General features: G+C 42.6%; 1 long non-coding RNA gene across 1 annotated transcript in view; it reads left to right on the top strand.

The window, feature by feature from the left end:
• Positions 1-7,842: 7,842 nt before the first annotated feature.
• LOC120390816 overlaps positions 7,843-14,192 on the top strand; it is a 44,725-nt gene continuing 38,375 nt past the window's right edge. Inside the window, exon 1 of the long non-coding RNA XR_005591149.1 lies at positions 7,843-7,900. This is a non-coding gene — a long non-coding RNA (uncharacterized LOC120390816). The remainder of the gene's footprint in view (positions 7,901-14,192) is intronic.

Below are 14,192 nucleotides of genomic sequence, written 5' to 3'. Positions count from 1 at the left end.
TTCAGAACTCATAGGCTCATTTTATAGGGTGCTTCCAGGGTTTCAGGCAGACAGGGATCTAATACCCTCAAGGGAACAAGGGCCACTTAATAAAGTGGCATAAACAAAGCAAATATAGGGCAGGGACAACAAGCTCTACAGCAACAATAACAAAAAACAAATATGCAATGACAACCCTCCTTTGGAAAGGCCTCAGTATATGCACCTAGAGGTATGGAGGGCTAGAGGGTTTCGATAATGTCCTGTAAAACAATTGATTTAACAAGAACGCAGCTATCATTGGTCTGGATAAGACGTTGGGAAGCAAGGGTTGTTAATTGGCCGTTATCTCCCCAACAAATATGATCACGGACAGTAACAATTTCTCCAGGGTTAAGCTTTCAGATAGACTGGAGATGAGGGGGTTCTAAGGACCATAATGTCCATAGGTTACCTAGTCCTATCCAGAGATCCGGTTTTAGTTTCGTGGTACCAATTAAGAACCGGTTAGGGCTGTGGGGTGGTTTTACTGTTGTATTACCTCTACTCGAGTTCTAAAAGCAAGCTCAGCTGTTATAATATAACAGATATTCTGGTTTCCCTTATCCAATTCTAGTTCCTCTTTTTGGGGCCCTGACCACATCTTTCTGCCCCCACATGCCCTTTGTACAGAAAAGCCACTGTTCCATTTTGGGAACTTTCCACTGTGACTCCTTTTACCTTTTGACACACAGAAGCAACTCTCTATCACTCTTTCATCACTCTGTCCCCCTCCTCTCTTACCCTTATACACAGAGACAAGTTGAACCAAAGTTCAACACAGCCTGAAGACAAACTTATCCAAAGTTTAGGCCTAAAAGCTTAGTCAAAGTTCTAAGCCCATCGTATTTGCCTTCTTGTCCTGCTTATCCGTATACACATTCATCACTGCTTCTGGCTTCCTTTTTTTCTTCCAACTGTTGCCATAAAGTTCATTAACAATTATTAGCTTCACTCGCTCTTATGCATTAAATCTAGCAGGTTTAGGACTGGGCAAGTAATGATAAATGCATCCATTACAAAGGCAACAGTAACATAACCCCATACCAAACAATAATAATAAAAGCAATAACATTTCTATGGCAATAAAACAATGGGGTTGGGATTACTAAATGGCTTTAGTTACAAAACACAAAACATCATATTTAGTACACAAAATAGAAACCCTATAGGCTATATAAAAAGCATTATTTTCAATTTGATATATATTCTGGAATATGTGAATTTGCCATTGAAGCTCAGAAATTTTTGTACTACTGGTAAGACTGCAAACAAATTCTGGAACCAGTCAGGTACTAGGGTAGTCCAATTAAAGGGTATCTAAGCCTAAAGGGCTGGTTACAAAATTTCTCTTTTTAGGCCAATTCAATATATGACTGTCTGCAGCAGCGGTGAGATTAAATGTATGTCTTGTAAATAGTGGTCTCTACAAGCACACAACTGTCACTAGCTTAGAGAAGTGGGTGTCCTAACAGGATAGTTTTCTATATCCTTCTAACAAAACTGTGACAGTTTCTCCTGGCTTCAGTTTACATACACACTGAAGCTATAGGGGTTCTAATGGCGAGAGCATCCATCGGTTTCCTATCCCAATCCAAATATTGTTATTTTAGGAGCACTGACTATGAATTGGCCAGGTGTATCAGATGGCTTGATTTCCCAAATGTCTTGGTGAATTACCCAATCTCATGTGCGTCCTCCCCACGGGCCTGGCAGGATTCGGTATGTGGAAGCTCACACTTCCTTTAACTGGTCCATATGCTTGGAAGGAGCACTGTGAATGCACACACTTTTGCCCAGAGAATTTTCAATTATGCCTCCATGACCACAGGTCAGATGGTACTCCTAAGATGTCTGTAAGGGCCGTGGGCCAAGCCTGGTGCTCAAGATCACCCTGAATGGCCATTAGCTGGTCACTCAGAAAATCCCAAACATGCCAGATCCCACTGCAATTCCTTTCCAGCATCAGTGATATTTAATACCACCTCTCTTAATACCTTATGGGTCATAGAACTAAGGGCTGAAATAACATGCAATTCACCCATTCCCGCCTATGCGCTCTGAGGGTGGTGAGCACAATGTAAATGCTGCTCAATGTGGAGAGTCTTGCAGACTTGCTGCATGTCCTGACCCATAAAGTGGGTACCTCGGTCACTGTTTATAGAAACAGGGAGACCGAATCATGAATAAAAATCCCTAGACAATTTCTTTGCCACTGTGATGGAGGCAGCCTCTGCACAAGGTAAGGCCCCAATCCATCCAGAGAATATACAGACACATATTCATATGAGCAACCTTTTGGCATGTTGATAAAGTCAATCTGGATATTTACAGACGAGCCCCACAGAGTGGGGTGAGCTGCCAGTTTAGTCCGGACTGGCTTACCACTATTGTGCACTACTAGTGTCGTGACACCAGTGCAATCATCCCTCCTTTGCTCACGTGGGCCAAACCATGGGTCACATGAGCAAAGTAAGACAACAAAGTCTTAGGCGCTACCGAGCGACCATCCAGCTTCTCCATCAGCCCCGTCCCACCCTAAGTTCATTAAGGAGGAGAGTTTGAGGAACACTACAAGTTTCATTTTCAGGTAGTTTTGGCTAGCTTCCGCAAGCTATTCTTCGAGATTTCGTAGTCTTAATTCACTTAGCTGTCTGGCAGTGAGGCAGCAAGGGAGAGGTTGCTAGCACAATCACCTTGCTTGCTTGGAGGCTTTATTATGTCCTCAGGTGGAGAGGTTGTTTTCTCAGCAAGATTCAAAGGCTCAGTGGGTCTGTCAGCAGACAAAGGAAAGGTCACCACATCTTTACCTTGTCCTTCACTTCTGCTTTCTAGAAGGAGCAACAACGCCAGAAGGAAAGATAGACCGATCATCAGTCGGAGAGCCATTACAGTGAGAAACATGGGCAGGTAGTCAGTTCCTGACACTTCACAGCGGTGTTGGCAGTTAACAGGATTTGATAAGGGTCTTTCAGAATGAGGCCAGAGTAGTTTCTCACTGGTGGACCACCATGTAGATCCAGTCTTCTGGTTCAGCAAGCAGCAGAGCTACTGTATATAAAAAGACCTAACACATTTCATTAGTCTCTTGCAATAATTAAGCATTGTATTATTTATCAAACGAATGTCCATCTTAGCCAAAGCCAGCAGGGCACTGTTGATAGTTGCATTGGGTGCCCTGGTACAAATTTTATAAAAGCTTAATCAGGCTTTTCAATTGGGAGCGGCCTTCAAAAGGCATGTGACCATACTAGATCTGTGAAGTTGCACATAACTTATTACAATTTGTCCAGTATATTAAGTTCACAATCACTGTTGCTACTCACAGGTATGCCAAAGTTTTACAGCAGTTTTGGCATCTGTCTTTTTACAAGAAAATATTTTACTAAAACTAACACATACTTACAACTACAACATTCAAACATAAAATTAATTTAAATAATTTTCCTTTATAAATACCCTTACTGATTGCAGGCAAAACTGAGGAATTACTCAAATTACTCCCCATATTTGCCTATATTTGTTTTATAGACAGGTCAGGTTTTAATAGTTTTTTTTTTATCTTTTAACTTCTGTTCTTAAATATATGTTGATTTTGAAATGGAAAACACAATCCATTTTGGCTTTCCTTTGACAACGTAACCGTTGATTGCATAGAGCCACCTTAAGGTTCAGTGTGGGGTTCTTACTACAGCTTCTATTTGCTATTTGTTACCAAAACAGATTCAAAATCTCTTACCAAAATTTTATAACACATTAAATTACCTTAAGGATTAAATACTAAATTCCAAAATCAACAATAGTTTCTTTTTGTTTGTTTTTACAACCCCAAAACAACACCAATTTATTATAAAACAAAGATTGTACCCACCATACGTGTTTTTAACAAAATTGACTATCTTTTTATAGTCAAATGATTTTACTCAAATAACCTCTTGCCTGGATTATTCACAGACACTCCCAAAGGAATGACTGCAAAGAAACCAAGATTTTTCTTTTCATAACACCTTCTTTTAATATTTATACATAGTTTTACTGCTCAATTTCCTCCAATAACTTCAGAGTGAACTTTTAACTTTCCTTCTTTTAACTTCCTCAAACTGCGGTTGCCTGCTTGTATGGGCCCAATCCTTTTTTCTTGCTACATTTTTTCTTTTCCGGACTTAATACAATCCTCCTCTGAGGCGGTGACAACCCCTCAGTACCGAAAACAACAGCATAAACAGCACAGTAAAATTCCTCTCTTGGTCTAGTTTGAGAGAGGGTTTACTACACTTTGGGAAGTGGTCCTGCTGGGTTTAGACAAATTTCAGCCAGTTGGGCAGCCCCAATGTGCCCAACCCGGTTGGCATGATCAGCTCACAATGTCCACAGGGAGGGAGAGACCTTAACCAGCTGTTCCTGTTGCAACGAGGAAGGGCTGGGGTCAGTCTGCTCCATTAGAGTGTCCTTCTGAAAACCTGCCAGGACCTCATTGTGAGCGAGATCAGACACATCCAGATACATACTATTTGGGGTACAACAGATTGCACAATTTAATTCACAACGCAAATCTTTTGATATTTTCTTCCCTCAAGGCCAGTGGAGGCTGGGCAACAGCTCCCTATTTACTTTCTAGGACCATCATTTGGGTATATATACGTGACTGGAGTGCCCTTCTCTGGCATGGGAATCTGCTTAGATTCCCCCTTTGCCCCCATTATGGATACCGGGCAGACAATTACAACCCAGCTGACAGGCATCCCTAAAGGGCTAAATATAAAACACTTAGACAGGCTAGCACAGTGGACAAAACATACAACAAAACACATCACACCCCTTTGTCCCTCTCACCAGCAGTCAGGGTGTAACTCTTAATTATTTCAGCATTCACTGGCACATCTATGGGCTGTTAGCTCCAATTACTGGCAGCTAGTTTTACGGCCCCTCCACTGTCTGCCTATTGCTGACGGGAGCCTTGGCCAACCTTATCTCTAGGGCCACTCCGGGGTTACTCACTTCCCCAGGGTTCATAGTGGCTTTTACCTTGGGGGTTCTAACCCCAAACCTATAACCGACACAAAACAACCTTCACAACACAGGCATGGCGTTGACAAGGAGTGCACCCCTGAGGTGTACAATCCTGTCAAGGTCAAAACTTCCCTTCAGGGGAAATTGCAGTTTTGGATCATTTCTGGTATACCAATTCAATTTTTCTAAATATTTACACGTCGACGACCTATAATGTACGTACATATAAGCAGCAGGTGTGCCTTGGGGTGGGACCAGCAGGATTTTCGATCCTTTGGCCCCCATTCTCTCCACAGCTCACTTTTACTCAAGCCAGTCACACCAGGATGCTAACTCGGGGGTCACCACAGTTCTACACTAATGGCCCAACCAGGCCTGCCCTTGTTTCATGGCAGGAACACAAGGGAGCATGTTCCCAGGCAACAGTCCTCTGGCGAACCTGCGGGCAAGCGGGCAAGGGGGGCGGACTGGCCAAACAACCCGTGTCTGGACAACCCGTGGTCCCCGCATGTCCCTCTTCAGCTCTGGGCACCAGCCTTCAAGCCAACGGTGCTGCAGAAGCCTCAGATCCGACAGTACGGTTTCCTGGGACTTCCCTCCTCTCCGAGGAAGGGAAGGGAGCTTATGGCTCCAGGGGGGAACAAAAAGGGACCCCGTGGCCTTACACAAGGCAGTGCTCAAAGAGCGGTCACAGGGCCATGGGGAAGTGGAGGGGTAAGGGATAACAGGATGGGGAACACACAAGCACCCTGGCTGGTTAGCCACTCACCAAAGCCTGCCAGTCAGGGAAGCTTTTCAATCTCTCCTCAAGCGGGGTTGTGTAGCTTGCTTTCAGAACACCCCCGGTCACAAGCTATTGCTTCACAGGGGGTCTGGGGCGTCTTTCCACAACCAACACACTCCGGCCGCTCGGCCTTATACACACACACAGGCCGCACGGCCTCACACACACAGGCACGTTTCTTGGCACAGGCACCAAGGCGAAACCAGATGCTTATTTTCATAATCTCATCCAAAGAGAAAACAGCCAGTTGAACATGCATGCAACTTTATAGTAAGCAATTGAGGATAGTGCATGCATACTTTTGTGTGTGGCCTATAGTAGGTATGGAGGATAAAGCCTGGTCCCTCCCAACCTAGTGGCTCCGGGACCCCGAACGCCCAGCTTTAATAGGCGATCAGTCTCCTCCGGACCAAAAGAGTGCGGTCCGAGGCCCTGGGGCTGCCGGCACTTCCTGAGATTGGGACCCACCCAACCTAACTGCAGGCTCACCCTGCCCTGGGACTGGGACCCACCCAGCCCAGCATAAACCTGAGACCAGGACCCACCCAGTCTAACACAAACCTGAGACCAGGACCCACCCAGTCTAACACAAACCTGAGACAGACAAACAAACCTACTGAGGCCTGAATAAGGGCGTCAAGTGTGTCTGACTTTGTCCCAAGGTTGGATCCAGCTTGTGATTTACCCCAGCCGGAGCCTATGGACCAGTCCTCTCCCAAACCCCTACAGAGATTTCAAAAGGTCTCTTACCTCTTAGGTGGGCCCGGGGTTTGAAAGGGAACTGCCCGCGGTCCTCCGATCCAGAGATGTCATCTGTGGATCCCGGACGAGCCCCCAAATTGTCGTGGAAAAATTGACCACACCATTGATTTTGGGTCAGACACACTGAGGCACCTTTATTAAAATTCCGATATGCATAAAGGGATGGTCAACATGGCCCCACACAAAGAAGGTGGGGGTAGCTGCCTTGCCTTTAACAGACTTTCACCAAGCTTATAAAGGCCAAAACCACAAAGCATAATTACACATCACACACATTACACGTTACCAACTCCTTATTTGGCATACTTTTTTACTTTTAGCGAGCCTGTCATCATCTAGGGCTTTTCCTGCTATTGTCCCAAATGTGGTTTTCGTTGGTAGTCTGCCTGCCTTTGGACCCCTGCTTGCGGTTACTTCTGCAAAAGCTCTAGCTAGACTCTGCGTATTACAGCTGGGCACCTTAGGGCCGCTTGGTTTCTCTTTTTGCTTTACTTCCTGGTGCCCTTTATACAGACAAACACATTTTGCAGAAGTATTAAACTCATTGCTTATATATGCTAGTAGGGCAAGGGGTTAAGGCCTACAAATTACGCCAAGCAGCAACAGGGGGTTAAGGTACGCTTAAAATTCTGGGCCTATAAGTGGGGTGGGGGGGCGATATTTTCCCTATCATTTGGGAAGTTGCTGTTCAGAAGTTAAACTTTATAAATTGTAAGAATTATCATGTTTGATGGATTGTTTCTCTTAAATCTGCATAATTTAAATGTCATCTGCCATCTACTGGATTTATTTTATCTCCAAGAAAAAAATGGCTATAGCATATACAACACACACAGCCTCACATTATAAAAGACTGGGATGAAATTTGTACTGAATTCAATAGTTTAAGTAGCTGATGCCCAATGGATTGCAAAAATGACTATGGCAAGATGGATGTCACCAAGAAGTGTAAATATTCTGCAGTGACTTTATCATCTTGGAGTAAATGTACCAGATGAGTTTTCAAAAAAGGCTGGACATGCATAACAAGATAGTTAAGAAAGGGCTTATTTTCATAATCTCATCCAAAGAGAAAACAGCCAGTTGAACATGCATGCAACTTTATAGTAAGCAATTGAGGATAGTGCATGCATACTTTTGTGTGTGGCCTATAGTAGGTATGGAGGATAAAGCCTTGTAAACCATTGGCCTGCCTATGAAATTGTCTTCTGTAACAACTAAGAATTATGACATCACTTACAGGAGAAATTATGATGCCACTGGTTCAACATACTCTTTCCAGGATAACTTTGTACCTGAGAGGGAGGGAGAACCTTTGGAGACAATGTAAGACCATATTGGCTTTGTATAGTTTGCTTGATAAGGAACTCACTGACAATAGAAAACTGTATGCATACTCCTCAGACTTGTGCAGAATCCAGCCACAAAACCTCACATTGCTAGACAATACCTGAAATGAGGATGAAGTTCAGCTTCTCCTGGGGAAACACTGGTCTCCTAGTCAATGTTACATATGAGCACCAAGTTTTATTCTTCTTGTAGGAGAAACAGCCTGTATTCCATCTTGAGGAAAGAGAAAAAAACAGAAAAAAAGATTAGTGCTAAGGCCTCCCATTTCTGAGAGATGGAGATCCTTAACCATAGTTCGTCAGAACTAACGTGTGGGCGAAAGGTTCCAGCAAGTAAGTCCAGATAGGTCTTTCCTTAAATGCTCAGGTCAAAGACCATAATGAGAACATTAACCCAGAAATCTTCCAACAAATTCAGGGCAATAATCATGTGCACTATACAGGAGAGTAGATTGTGACGAGGAATCAAACAGGCAAGATGAGTGTGTGTATAATGAAGCACAAGCACTAACTACAGTGGTATCAAACCAGGAAAGATCAAATAAGGGGCATAATTTCACAAAGCAAGGTGATGCAAAGGTATATAATAGCATAAACACTCTCGCTGTAATAGCATTTGACAGAACTTATAACCTATCCAGTTAAGAGACCAAATCATGCAATACAGTACAGTGGAGGAGATCAGGCTAGATGATCATAATGGTCCCCTTCTGGCCTTGAAATCCATGAATCTATGAAAAAAAAGTTAGTTTTTTTTTTCAAATGGGAACAATAGAAATGAATACTTTAAAGTTGACGAGAAGAGAAATTATATAGAAAACAAAAACTGAAGAATATTTCTGGAAGGACTCCTGTAAAGTATGTAACAAAGGAAGATACATAAATAGTAGTTAATTATATTTGGTTTCTAAATGGCCTTAGGGATTTTCACAATGCTGCTGAGACCATTATCTGACAAAAAATTGTACTCTATCTTTTGAAATGCATTATGTACCTATAGTATTTTTAGCCTTGGGACCTGTCATACATTTTGAAATGATACTTTGTAGTCCTATCCAGTGCGCGAGAGCTGTGTATGGGAATGACACCTTTAAAAGCTATACATTATATGCCTTTAACAAAAGCCTTTCTTTGTTTAAAACTAAAATTTTATTTTACACTATCAGAACTAGTACAAAAGGGAATTAATGAACATTATAAGACATGGGAGAAAATATGAGTCTATTTAACTTTCATAGCTCCAAAATTTAATTATGTAATAAAATAATTCTGGATGTTTTAAGACCTGGGAGGAATGTACTTTATATTTACCGCAGGACCAAATTGGCAGGATAATACTACCCCCCAAAATAAACCAAATGTATGGCCTTCATTCTGGTGCCACTTGTAAATCAGAGTACTTACAATAATACTGGTGTAAAAATTAGAATTAGAATTAGAATCTAGCCAGAATCAGCATTTCTAAAGTGCCTGTCACCATAGTAGCTCTGAAGACCAGTGCAATTAACCCAAAATTTAGAATTTTGTTGTAACAATTTAACATTTGAACATTATCTGTCATTACACTTTATATATCCAAGGAGTATATTTTTTTTAAGCAAACTGTATTCCTAATAGGAAGAACTACTCTTTATATTTTGCAGATTTCAGTCCAGGAAACACACCATCACTAACAATCACTGTATTCTCAAATATTATATATGCTCACCATGCTGCTGTTGTGATGAAGATAGCATGGGAGGTATCAGTCTGAAAACCACACTAGCAATGTGTCTAGAATTGGTAGGAAAAGAACTTGATCAGAAAGGGAACCTGGAAACAAGAAATAGATTGCCTGAGGTTAAGAAATTAAACAGATCACAAGAGAGGAAATGTTGTGAAGTAGGAAAAAAGGAAGACAGAGAAGAGAAGAACAATCATAGAAATGAGTGATGGAAATTATTTAATCATCTAGACTACTTCCCCACTACTACAAGTTTATTCCATACAGCATATGTGGTCCCATCTATTTTTAAATGGCCCAAGTGGTTGGACTTCTGCAACTTCCCTTAGGAAGTTGTCACATGGACTGACATATCTCACCGTCAGGAAGTTTTCAGGAAGTTATTCAGCCTAAATTTCCTCTCAGTTATTTCCCATTTCTCCTAGTTATGGCTTCTTGTGCCATCCTAAACAATTCCTCTCCATGTTTTTTGTTCAGAGCCTTAGAAATATGTATACACTTCTGTTCTCTAACTAATTGATTATCCTCCATAAAGCACCAAATACTCTAGGACCTGGTTACCTCACAGAGTGCCTCTACTCCTGAATCCTGTCATAGTATCTGGAAGCAATGGAGCACTTCAGATGTTGGACTTCAGAATGGTGGATCTTGTGGGGGCAGTTTGCAAATCCTTAGCTCCTATGTGTAGTCACTTTGAACTGGTGGCTAACCAAGTTAAGACATGATGAAGGTACTTCTCCTGGGTCAGACTATGGATGTTAATATCCCCTTGATGAGTGATGTATTGAAGTGACATTCCTGTTTTAATTGGCTTCCCCCCCCCCTTTTATTAGGCACAGTTTATTGGAAGATGCAGGTGAAGCTGAGTGTGTATCTCAAGGTTTGCACAAAATATGGTGTTTTAAATATGCAGCTACTGCCCGGACATTGCAATGATGGCTGGCTGATAAATTCCTAATTAGCTCATTTTAGTATTTTAAAAGAGACACTCATATCCAAATTGATCTAATGTTTCAGTCCAGTGATGTTGGATTTCCCTTAGTAGGATATGTGTCATGCTTGATTTCCCATAGCTTATAGCTGAAACTTACCAGCTGGAGAGTCCATGTAGATACTGAACACACACAAGATATTACAAGAGTAAGATGTACATGGCAAGAAATAACATCTGTGGGTTTTTTTTCCAGTCTTTGATATTTCAGCCTCCAAAGATGTCCTGGAGAGATATTTTTTGATTTCTTTTTTACCTATACCAAATGCAGATCTGATCTGAATTTGCATGAAAAAAGATTTTCTAATTGTTTTCCAAACCCAGCTAGAATCAGTTGCCCAACTTGTCCTTTGTTTAACTCCTGTGTTTATACTATTAGATGGAGGGCAGTTAGAAATTCGAAATGTTCTAATTCTAATTGGATGAGACATGAAATACACGTTAACAGTATTGGAGTGTGTGTCTACCCCATTGCATAGAAAATTGAAAATGTTCTCATTATATATAACTAATAACAACTGTGAAAATATGATAAAGAAATATTGTCATGTGACACAAAAACAGATGAACAATCAATACAGTGAGTGAAAAAATCAGTACACAGAGGAAACAACTGGAGCAAAGAATATATCAAATATAACTATATCAAATTCAGAAAAGAGTTAAATGAGGTCCCTAGCATAAATATCTGTCTAATTTTATCTGCATAGTAAGGATAGTTTCTTTAATGATGAGAATGAGGCAATAAATCCAATCTGATTAATATATGTAGTACAGGATTTCCAATATAAGGCAGACAATATCTGGGTTGGATGCATATGGCCAGGACCTAGTTCCGTTCAACAAATCCAAGCATACTTGGGAATATTAATAAAGTAATTGTTGCTTAAAGTGATCTGAAAAAAAAATGGGGGAGTCAATCATAATCTGGAAGTAGTAGCTTAAAGTGTGCCCTTCAGCGACTCAGCTTGATTTTAAAAAATTATCTGGTCTGTGACCTGTTGCACCACCCCCACCCCCTTAAACCTTGAGAGTAATGTTGTTTAAGAGAATACAGTTACTGATTCTTTGGATGGATTGCTCCGCAGCACAGTAAAGTAATACACAGTCTCTAGGGCCCAGATCTACAGACACCAGCTTCTTCCAGGGGTCCGCAACCCCACCCTCTGCCCCAGGCCCCACCACCACCCAACACCTTCCGCCAATCCCCCCACCCATGCCCTGCCACTTCCCATCCCCAGTCCCCGCCCCTAATCCCTTCTCCCAAGCCCCCATTCCCACCTCTTCCCTCCCCTGCTCCCTCCCACTCCATCTCTTCCCTCCCAGTTCCTCCCCCTGCCCTGGGCGCGCTATGTTCCTGCTTCTCCATCTCCCCCTCAACACCAGCTGATCACAGTGGGAGGGAGGAGGAGGAGTTGATCAGTGGGGCCAGCAGCATATGGGAGGCACTGGGGCGGGGAGCTGGCTGCCAATGGTTGCTGAGCACCCACTATTATTATGGAGCACCCAAAAAGTTAATGCCTATGCCCAGATCCGCTAAGGGACATTTCAATGCTCGACCTAACATTTCATCATCTAGAAAATCAATGGATCAGCAATGGGAACCACAAAGCCAGAGTTAGGCACCTTAGCTGCCTGTACAATGCACAGGGAAAGATAGGTGCATAAGAATGGGATCCACAAAAGCCAATGTGCTATGCAGGGAGCCACCTAAGGCCTGGTCTACACTGCGAGGGGATCGATCTAAGATACACAACTTCAGCTACGAGAATAGCATAGCTGAAGTCAATGTACCTTAGATCAAATTAAAATTACTTACTTTGCATCCTCGCACCACTGGATCAATGGCTGTGGCTCCCCCGTCGACTTTGCTTCCACCTCTCGCACTGCTGGAGTTCAGCAGTCAACGGGTGAGAGATTGGGGATCGATTTATCCTGTCTAAACTACATGCGATAAATCGATCCCTGATAGATCGATTGCTACCCACCAATCCAGTGGGTAGTGTAGACGTACCCTTAGATAGCTAATGGGGGATGCCAATAAGAAGACTGTAGCCTATGTCCTGTCCCTCCTTACAGTTAGGCACCTAAATGCACACTGCAGGGAGGATCCTATATCTGCTTGTGTTCTACAAGAAGGAACGCCTCTCTTAGAGGCTGTCAGCTTTGGTATCTATGTCATTTCTTGCAAAAATAAGTTAGGTCAGTGGTTCTTAACCTTCATTGCAGCCTCCAACCCTTTGGTTCTCAAAATATGTTCTCGCACTCCTTAAGCCTAGATATATTTTTGTTTGTATATTACAGTAATCATTAAAAATATTTAATGTTAATAAATACATAGGTTTGATGAAACAAAGTAGTTGTACTTATGTGCCTGTGCTTAATTTGTGTTTTCAATGATTTACCTTCAAAAAAAAAACGGGCATATCTTGCACCCCCAGAAAGGGCATCTCGCACCTCCAGGAGGTGTGTGCACCCCAGGTTAACAACCACTGAGTTAGGTGCTTGCCTCACTCCACGTAAAATGGCTGGAGGAGGAGGAGCCTACCTGATAACTTTTACCCAGTGGTTAGAGCACTCCCTCAGGAGGTCGCTTGCTGGAGGATTCTCTGCAGCTTGAGGTCTTCAAACCACAATTTGAGGATTTCAATAATTCAGACATAGGTTAGGGGTTTGTTATAGAAGTGGATGGGTGAGATTGTGTGGCCTGCATTGTGCAGGCGGTCAAACTAGATGATCATAATGGTCCCTTCTGACCTTAAAGTCTATGAGTCTATGAGGTGCAGAATTGAGGTTTGTTTCCCGCCTCGGCCTGATGGTGAGCAAGTATTTCAATGGGGACCTCTGACACCTATCCAGGACAGTGCCCCAACCAATGAGTTATGGGATATTCTGAAGCAGGAGTCCCTCAATCTCTCCTGTTGAAGCTGTTCCACTTTGGCTAAATCCATTTGGCCAGAGAGAGAAAAAGAGAGAATGACTGTGTAGCCTGATAGTTAGAAATCCCATCTGGCAGGAGGGAGACCCAGTGCCCAATCCCCTGGATCCAGTGTTAATTAATTAATCATACAAAGTGTAATGGCTTCAACAAGAGAGATTGAGGAAGCTCATATCAGAATATTGCATGGTCCAGTGGTTAGAGCTGTCTTATGACGTGTGGGAGACCTCTGTTCAAATCAGGGGATTTGAACCTGGGTTTTCCACATCCCAGGAAAATGCTTTAAACAGCGGGCTAAAATTTATAAGGTATGCACCTACCTTCCTCCTCTAGCCAGATTTTACATAGGTGCTCTCAGAACATGCATAGTGGATGGGTATCACAAACAAATTAGTTCTTCTCTGCCCATCTTCCCCTGGTTTATGTATTCCACTGGAGCTAAGGTGGGAGGTAGGTGCCTGAATGTCTACAGTGAGGCAGCAGTGAGTGTGCCCCGTGGCAGAAACTTAGGCAGGTAGGGAACTTTTATTCTAAAAATTTAGGGGCCAAGTGAATTTAAGCACCTACAGTGTTAGTCAGCAGCCAAGTGGGAGTTTTGTGGGTTGCAGGGGAGCTTA

Source organism: Mauremys reevesii, linkage group 1, assembly GCF_016161935.1.
Source record: "Mauremys reevesii isolate NIE-2019 linkage group 1, ASM1616193v1, whole genome shotgun sequence".
Lineage (NCBI taxonomy): Eukaryota > Metazoa > Chordata > Testudines > Geoemydidae > Mauremys > Mauremys reevesii.
The sequence above is the reverse complement of the archived record's forward strand: the minus strand, read 5'-3'. Positions and strand labels throughout refer to the sequence as shown.